This window comes from Podarcis raffonei, chromosome 15, assembly GCF_027172205.1.
Source record: "Podarcis raffonei isolate rPodRaf1 chromosome 15, rPodRaf1.pri, whole genome shotgun sequence".
Classification (NCBI taxonomy): domain Eukaryota; kingdom Metazoa; phylum Chordata; class Lepidosauria; order Squamata; family Lacertidae; genus Podarcis; species Podarcis raffonei.
Window position 1 is genome coordinate 33494745 of NC_070616.1, and position 8842 is coordinate 33503586.

Genomic DNA, 8842 nt, shown 5'->3' on the forward strand with positions numbered 1-8842 from the left:
ATCTCCAGCACCTAAACTTTGTTAAATTAGATTTGCAAGCACTACTTTAAGGGCTGGGACTAACTTTAACGTCCTTGTAAAGGCAGGAGTGCAAAAGCACGTGAGGCACAGCTGAAGACAGGAGGAGACTTCAAGCCACGCCTGGGAGGGGCCTCTGTTAGTGGAGGCGACACAGCAATGTTCCTGTTGCTTAACAACCCTTTGCTCCGTAATTGAACTCTGCTCTTTGCCCCATAGTTACTCAATAGGGTTCTTTTTTAATGAGTATCTTATCAAAAGCTTTTGGGAGGAAACTAGGGGCATGTTAAAGAAGAGCCCTGCAAGGCAAAGGCCTATCAGGTCCAGTTTCCTGTTCCCACAGGGACCAACCAAATGCCACAAGCAGGATATGCATGTAATAGCAACTAGTATTCAGAGGAAGACGGTCTCGGTTGCTGGAAAAATATATATAGCTATCATTCATGATAGCCATCGATAGCCCTATCCTCTACGGATATCTCTAATCCATTTTTAAGCCATCCCTGGCTTAAAAGGAAGCCTTAAATAGACTGTGACAACAGGGTCGGGCTCTGGGGGTTAGTAGTGGACCCCCTACTTGGGTGGTGTTATGTACTGAGTTGAATAGGATCCAAAATGCAGCAGTCTGATTGGTCCTAGAACAATGCAGCAGTATGATTGGTCTGCAGGAGCCACCCAATCCAGCTCCAGATGGAAGTGAATCCACAACCTGATTGGCCTACAGGAGAATTCCGGAATTAGCTAATCACATGCAGCCCATTGTGTAAATAATGTATATAAAGCAGATACTTTGAGGGGACATTCTTTTCCTCCTCACCACTATGAGCTGAATAAAGAGCATGAAATCCACTCTTGAGTATATTTCAGGTGGTGACCTCATCAGATGCCCAGCAAATACCCATCCTGATGCTGGCTTTTCCTCCAGCTCTCAACTTGTTTCAGTCCACGTTTGGTTCTCACCTTGTCTTCAAGTTCCTGGCTCTCCCATCTCACCAGAAGATGCCACAGTTAGAGGCAGGGCTTTTTTTTCAGCCGGAACTCTCTGGAACTCAGTTCCGGCACATCTAAGGTGGGCTCCATTGCCATTCTGAGAGAACAAGGGAGTTGCTCGCGGTGAGTTCCATCACCTCTTTCTCTAGAAAAAAATACCTCTGGTTAGAGGCAGCAGAGCATCATGTCCTTAGATGCCCTCAAATGACATCTTGGTAATCTATATGCTGACTTAAATGTTTATGTACATTTAATGAACTCTTAATTGTTATTTATTGATTTTAGTGTTCTGCCACAGTGATGTTATATATCTTATTTTGCATTGCTATCGTATGAACTGTATTTGGCCTTTGATTTTTGTGTGAACAGCTCTGAGTGCAGATTTTCTTGTGGAAAACATGGGACATAAATAAAAGGACAGAGGCAATGTCCTAGCCTCCTTCCACACTCCCAAGGGACTCTACCTGTAAATTTGTTTGCTAGGTAATGATGATAATAATAATAATAATAATAATAATAATAATAATAATAATAATAATAATTTATTATTTATACCCCCCCCACCCATCTGGCTGGGTTTCCCCAGCCACTCTGGGTGGCTTCCAACAAAATATTAAAATACAATAGTCCTTCAGATATTAAAAGCTTTCCTAAACAGGGCTGCCTTCAGATGTCTCCTAAAAGCCTGGTAGTTGTTTTTTCCATTGACATCTGGTGGGAGGGCATTCCACGGGGCGGGCACCACTACCGAGAAGGCCCTCTGCCTGGTTCCCTGTAATTTGGCTTCTCGCAGCGAGCGAACTACCAGAAGGCCCTCAGTGTCTGGGCTGAATGATGGGGGTAGAGACGCTCCTTCAGGTATACTGGGCTGAGGCCGTTTAGGGCTTTAAAGGTCAGCACCAACACTTTGAATTGTGCTCAGAAACATACTGGGAGCCAATGTAGGTCTTTCAAGTTATGTGGTCTCAGTGGCCGCTCCCAGTCACCAGTCTAGCTGCTGCATTCCGGATTAGTTGTAGTTTCCGGGTCACCTTCAAAGTTAGCCCCATGTCGAGCTCACTGCAATAGTCCAAGCGAGAGATAACTAACATGCACCACTCTGGCAAGACATTCTGCAGGCAGAAAGGGTCTCAGCCTGCGTACCAGATGGAGCTGGTAAACAGCTGCCCTGAACACAGAATTGACCTGCACCTCCATGGACAGCTGTGAGTCCAGAATGACTCCCATGCTGTGCACCTGGTCCTTCAGGGGCACAGTTACCCCATTCAGGACCAGGGAGTCCTCCGCACCTGCCCACCTCCTGTCCCCCCAAAACAGTACTTCTGTCTTGTCAGGATTCAACCTCAATCTGTTAGCTGCCATCCATCCTCCAACCGCCTCCAGGCACTCACTGGTTCTGATTTAAAAGAGAGGTAGAGCTGAGTATCATCCGCATACTGATGAACACCCAGCCCAAACCCCCTGATGATCTCTCCTAGCGGCTTCATGTAGGTTCATCTTGCCAGATTTTTATACAGCTACCTATATTTTCTAATTGTCTTTTTCTGTTTTAACAATAACAGGAGACAGGGTTTGCCCCAGGCCCACGCCCATGGGTGGGTTGGGACACAGGACACACAAGCGAATGCAATGCTCCCACACCTGTGCGCCATGACCTGTTCTTGTTTTTGTGTGAAGAAGAAGAGGAGGAGGAGGAGGAGGAGGAGGAGGAGGAGGAGTTTGGATTTGATATCCCGCCTTTCACTCCCCTTCAGGAGTCTCAAAGCGGCTAACAATCTCCTTTCCCTTCCTCCCCCACAACAAACACTCTGTGAGGTGAGTGAGAGACTTCAAAGAAGTGTGACTAGCCCAAGGTCACCCAGCAGCTGCATGTGGAGGAGCAGGGAATTGAACCCAGTTCACCAGATTACGAGTCCACTGCTCTTAACCACTACACCATGCTAGCTCCCGAAGACACGCACACTTTCTCTTCTCCCACAGTTTTTTTGTTCCACCTGTAGTTTGGAGTGATACCAGAATCAGCAGATAAGCTTGAGTCAAAAATACATCCTGTTGTTCTACTAAACAGCTTTTAATGGCAGTTACATAACTTTAACTCTGTGTGAGAAGGTTCCTTCCAACCCAGCCCATTTGATTGAGCAATACCAGCACTTTAAAAAATCATCATCATCCTACTGTGTTATGGCAGTACTTGAGGCAGTGCTGATAAAAGGCAGCTACCTGTTCTGCTGGACATGAGCCAGTTCCTATCCCAAAGGCACTCGAGTCGCCCTCAAGTGCATGTTGTGAAGCCAGCCTATGATGAAAGAGCAGGACTTGCATTAGCTAGTGTGCCAGTTCAGTATCTCCTTTACATACATGGTGTCAGGGACGGGGCAGAGGAGGAATGGTGGAGACCACTTCCCCAACCTGACCCTTCTAGAGAAGAAGACAGTTCAGAATTACAACAGGGGTTTGAGGGAGATCATAGCTGAGAGGAAGATGAGGGGGAAAGTTGGGAAGTCATGGGAGAGGAGGAGGAGGCAGAGGTGACACAGCTGGCTGACACGTTAGCACTAGAGAGCCAGTGTGGTGTAGTGGTTAAGAGCGGTGGACTCGTAATCTGGTGAGCCAGGTTCGCGTCCCCGCTCCTCCATATGCAGCTGCTGGGTGACCTTGGGCCAGTCACACTTCTTTGAAGTCTCTCAGCCCCACTCACCCCACAGAGTGTTTGTTGTGGGGGAGGAAAGGAAAGGAGAATGTTAGCTGCTTTGAGACTCCTTTGGGTAGTGATAAAGTGGGATATCAAATCCAAACTTTTCTAGAAGCATTCCAGACCCACCATGTCCCAGAACCCGGCGAGCCTCAAAAGTAGGAAAGCAAAAGGCTCAGAAGCAAAGGGCCCTCAGTGACAGCTGTAGAAGGGATGACGAATGAGGAAGTGGAAGAGAAGGGGAGGGGAGATTTACTCGGGGCAATGCCATTACTCTAAGAGGCTGCATTCCCAAGCCTCTCTCTGTAAATATTGAATAAAAGCAGTTGGTAAGGACTTTCCCCTGTCTTATCCGTTCCTGGCAACCTGCAGTGGGGGTTGGTTCCTCGACCGCCTGACACATGCCATGGCTTGGAGGGTGTCACAGAGTTGGAGGGGTCCTTCTATGTCTCTGTCTGTCTGTCTCAATCACTCCCTCTCTCTCTCTCTCACACACACACTGCTTGATGCAGGCAACCTGAAGCAAGAGGACTCCCAACAGTTTGTTGTCCTGCGTGTGCTATAAAACTTCCTGTTAAGTTGTGGGTGAACATATCAGACGACAGAGTGATTCTTCAAACAGCTCTTGTTTATTCACAGGGCAGAACAGAACTGAACTGAAGGGTTCAGTCAACCTGCTTATATAGAGCTCAACTACAACGTAACTGTAAACAACTTTCTGTAACTATCCAATCACTGAACGTCACTTTCAATTCCTTATTTGCATACTTGGACCTGAGTGAAAACTATCTACAGTATCCCCCTGCTGGCCCAGGGTGAGAACTTCAGTACATAACACTTCCAGTGAGGGACAGTCTGCCACCTCTCCAGCTCATTGCTTCCATTGCAGAACTGCTCGCAGATTACTGTACAGTGGTACCTCAGGTTACAGATGCTTCAGGTTACAGACTCTGCTAACCCAGAAATAGTACCTCGGGTTAAGAACTTTGCTTCAGGATGAGAACAGAAATTACGCAGCAGCGACACAGCGGCAGCGGGAGGCCCCATTAGCTAAAGTGGTACCTCAGGTTAAGAACAGTTTCAGGTTTAGAACGGACCTCCAGAACAAATTAAGTTCTTAACCCGAGGTACCACTGTATATGCCTTTGCTTTCTCACAGTTTTAGAAGTATTATTGTATCAACCTCTGACAAGCAATTTAAAGATGGCTAAAACTGCAACAGACATGCACACATCAAAATGTATGGGTATTTTAAATCCACAGGAAGTGTTTGTATGTTATAGTATCTACCTCCAAAGAGGACACAGACATAATCATAGGAATGGGTGAATCTGTTCGTTTTGGTCCTCTTGGTTTCTCGTTTTCTTAAATTGAGAGCTCCACATTTCTGCAGGAGTTTCCAGGTTGTAGTTGCTTTGAAGAAATCCACCAACATTCCAGAATGATTCTCTCCTAAGAAACACATTTGTAATGCAATTTTGACAAATATATGTATGGTTGCAAGCAATTTCCCCCAACTGAATGCATTCTCGTACATTAGCTTTGCTAGTATATGCACGGCCCAAAACAGGATTTGCAAAGAGAAAAGTGTACCTCCAATTTCCATTAAAAGTTCCATAAAATCAGCATATGTGTGCAAATTTATAAATAATTACCATAATTCAAATATAAATTCAAAACATCTCCCCATAGCAGGGAAGACAGCATGTGAGGGGTTTCCTGCTCAGTCTGCTGAGCAGGTACTGCTAACAACTGATGAGCCACTTGCAAGGTTTTTGCTTTCCCTTTTTGTGGTTCCTTATTCTTAAACCAGACTTGGTCTAGACAGCCCACAAACACAGGACACCTCCCAGCCTGGGACAGACCTCTGCAAAGCAGGACATGTGTGTGTAAGGATCAGCTGTGCTTAAGGTAAACTAGAGACCATTCACAGCCACAGTACTTGAGTTCCTAACTCTGTTGTGCTGCATTACCTTGCATAGCAATCCCAGTCACAACCAGTTTTCTCTCCCACAGTGCAAAGGTGGGAAATCTCTGTACTTCCATACACCTGAGACCAGCCAAGGCAAAGCTGATTTCAGCATCTGATAGAGCAGGGATGTGCCAAGGAAAAAGAAAAAGAAAGCACCATTTTGCATACAATCTGCACATGCTAATACATGTATGGTGGCAAAGTGAGAAATGCTATAATTTAAACTGGCATTCATATCAACATAGGGGTGAAGACCATGAGCAGGTTGTCTCTGTGCCTTCCCTATCTGCTATCTGCCAGTGAGCAACTTCAGGGCCTCTGCTGATCCTTTCAATGGTTCTGTACAGTGGTACCTCGGGTTAAGTATTTAATTCGTTCCGAAGGCAGCTGTTCAACAACAACAACAATTTATTATTTATACCCCACCCATCTGGCTGGGTTTCCCCAGCCACTCTGGGCAGCTCCCAAGAGAATATTAAAAACACGACAAAACATCAAACATTAAAAACTTCCCTAAACAGGGCTGCCTCCAGATGTCTTTTAAAAGTCAGATAGTTGTTTATTTCCTTGACCTCTGATGGGAAGGCGTTCCAGAGGGTGGGCGCCACGACCGAGAAGGTCCTCTGCCTGGTTCCTTGGTTCCCTCGGAGCTGGACCTCAATGTCTGGGCTGTACGATGGGGCTGGAGACGCTCTTTCAGGTATCCTAGGTCAAGGCCATTTAGGGCTTTAAAGGTCAGCACCAACACTTTGAATTGTGCTCAGAAACATACTGGGAGCCACTGCAGGTCTTTCAGGACCAGTGTTACATGGTCCTGGTGGCCACTCCCAGTCACCAGTCAAGCTGCCGCATTCTAGATTAGTTGTAGTTTCTGGGTCACATTCAAAGGTAGCCCACATAGAGTGCATTGCAGTAGTCCAAGCGGGACCATTCTCCAACACTATTTAAACAATGCTATCTATAAAGCCGGGTGCATGGTCACCCTATCGAGTGCTAACAAATATAAGACATACCAAATCTCCTCCATTGTCTTCACCATTTGATACTGATGATCAAAACGGGGTACCACCATTCAAAATACGGATATGGTGTTTGGTGATCTCTGTGCAGCAGCATAAACTTCTTTCAGCTCCAGCTGCAGGTCCTCCAAGGTGGCCACAGAGCAATACTGTCCTTTATTCCCACCTTCCTACAGAACAGGACAAATATTTGCAGATAGCTTATCAAGAACAGAATGGAGAGCACCCGTTTTATCTTTGGATAATGTTATCAAGATTCAAATGGAGTGTCTATTGGTATAACAGAGAAGATGTCAGGACACTGGAAGAAGCATGTGAATTAAGGATATAAATACTGGAAAAGAAATAGACTACCAAAGCAATTCTTTCCAAAAAAAGGGTTCAAGATGGGTGGTGGCAGCATGGCTATCTCCCAAAGCTGCACATAGATTACAGTAGCTCCAGTGACATTCATTTTCAGGGATATAAAGTTGGATGAACTATTATGGATCTCTGAATCTAGAACAAAGAATTCTTAAATTCATGTCTATCATTTGGGGAGGTAAGGCCAGCAAATAATTACAATATTCTGATATGACAGCATTGTGAATCAGGGATTATTTGCATGAGCGCTTTGCATTGCTTATTATAATAATAAATCAGTAAAATAAGTTCTCACTTGGCATTTGCACAATGCATTATATTTGCAAATATATTTTACTTCTGATTTTATAGTGGTCTTCATATGCATGAACATGCATGCATATATACACTATTTCTGTGACTATAATTTTATATTTCTGAAATCCTGGGTTTGAGGGCTGCCTAGTCCATGAAATCAGGAGGCATTTCTATGCAAGGCTGAAAAGTAGGGAAGGGTCAGAGCTCAATAGTAGTGCCTCTATCTGCCTTGCATGCAGAAGGGTCCCAGGTTGAAATCCTGGCATCTTCTTATTTGGCAATCTCAGAGCTGAGTAAGATTGTCTTCTATGAACACGGTTTTAACAGTGAGCCAAAGCTAATTCTGGATCCACATGTCCTTCCATAGTGGGGACATAGGTTTCCGGGCAGTAGTTGATCACAGTGAGGATTTACCAAGCATGCTTTCCTCTTAGCACGTTTCTCCCTTTCGTCTTGAGTTCAAGCATCTTCAAAGCCCATGACACCTTTGGTAGAGGCTGTTCTCCAATTGGAGCACTCGCAGGCCAGTGTTTCCCAGTTGTCTGTGTTTATACTACATTTTTTTAGATCTGCCTTGGGAGTCTTTAAACCTCTTTTGTTGACCACCAGCATTACACTTTCCATTTTTAAGTTCGGAATAGGGTAGTTGCTTTGGATGATAATCAGGCATCCGAACAACATGACCAGTCCAATGACGTTGATGTTGAAGAATCATTGCTTAGACACTGGTGATCTTTGCTTCTTCCAGTACACTGGCATTAGTTCACCTGTCTTCCCAAGCGACGTGTAAAACTTTTCAGAGACACCATTGATGGAATCTTTTGAGGAGTTGGTTGGTGGCGTTTATAAGTGGTCCATGTTTCACAAGCATACAGTAAGGTTGGTAGTACAATAACTTTGTAAACTTGCATTTTGGTTTCCCTGCGAGTGTCCTGGACCTCAAGCACTCTGCACTTCAATTGGGAGAAAGCTGAACTTGCAGAGCTCAGGCGATGCTGGATTTTGGCATCAGATGCCAAATTCCTGGCATATCCAGGTAGGGATGGGAAACTAAATTGGCCAGTGGGTCTGACTTGGAATAAGGCTGTTTGCTATGTTCTTAGGAATACAAAATACATATATCCCAGAGGGTTGGATGTACGGTATTTAGTCATTTGCAGAAGAAACAAGAAAGAGCCTTGTGTTACCTTAAAATGCATTACAGCCTAAGTTTTTATAGACTAATGCTCAGTTCATCTTGCAGGGAGTATGATCCTCATTTGTCAAGTGAATGGTGTAAAGAGGCAAAGAGGAGGAGATTAGAGTTAAATGGGAATGGAATGCAATTCTGTTGTTGTTGCTGCTGCTGCTGCTTCGTTATCTAATGTTTATTGGATGGTTTCCCCCCCTAAATTGATTTTTTAATTCTGAATTTATTGTTATTTATATTTTATACTGTATTTTATGCTGTTTTTTGTTGCATCAATTAAGTGCTAAGCCCGGTTTTCTGAA

At 44.7% G+C, this 8842-nt stretch overlaps 1 long non-coding RNA gene across 1 annotated transcript; it reads left to right on the top strand.

Moving 5' to 3' along the window:
* The first annotated feature begins 430 nt into the window (after positions 1-430).
* Positions 431-4604, top strand: LOC128403026 (uncharacterized). The gene is made up of 4 exons (XR_008327841.1): positions 431-599; positions 886-1131; positions 4213-4278; positions 4549-4604. It is a non-coding gene; the product is annotated as an uncharacterized LOC128403026 (long non-coding RNA).
* The last annotated feature ends 4238 nt before the right edge of the window (positions 4605-8842 follow it).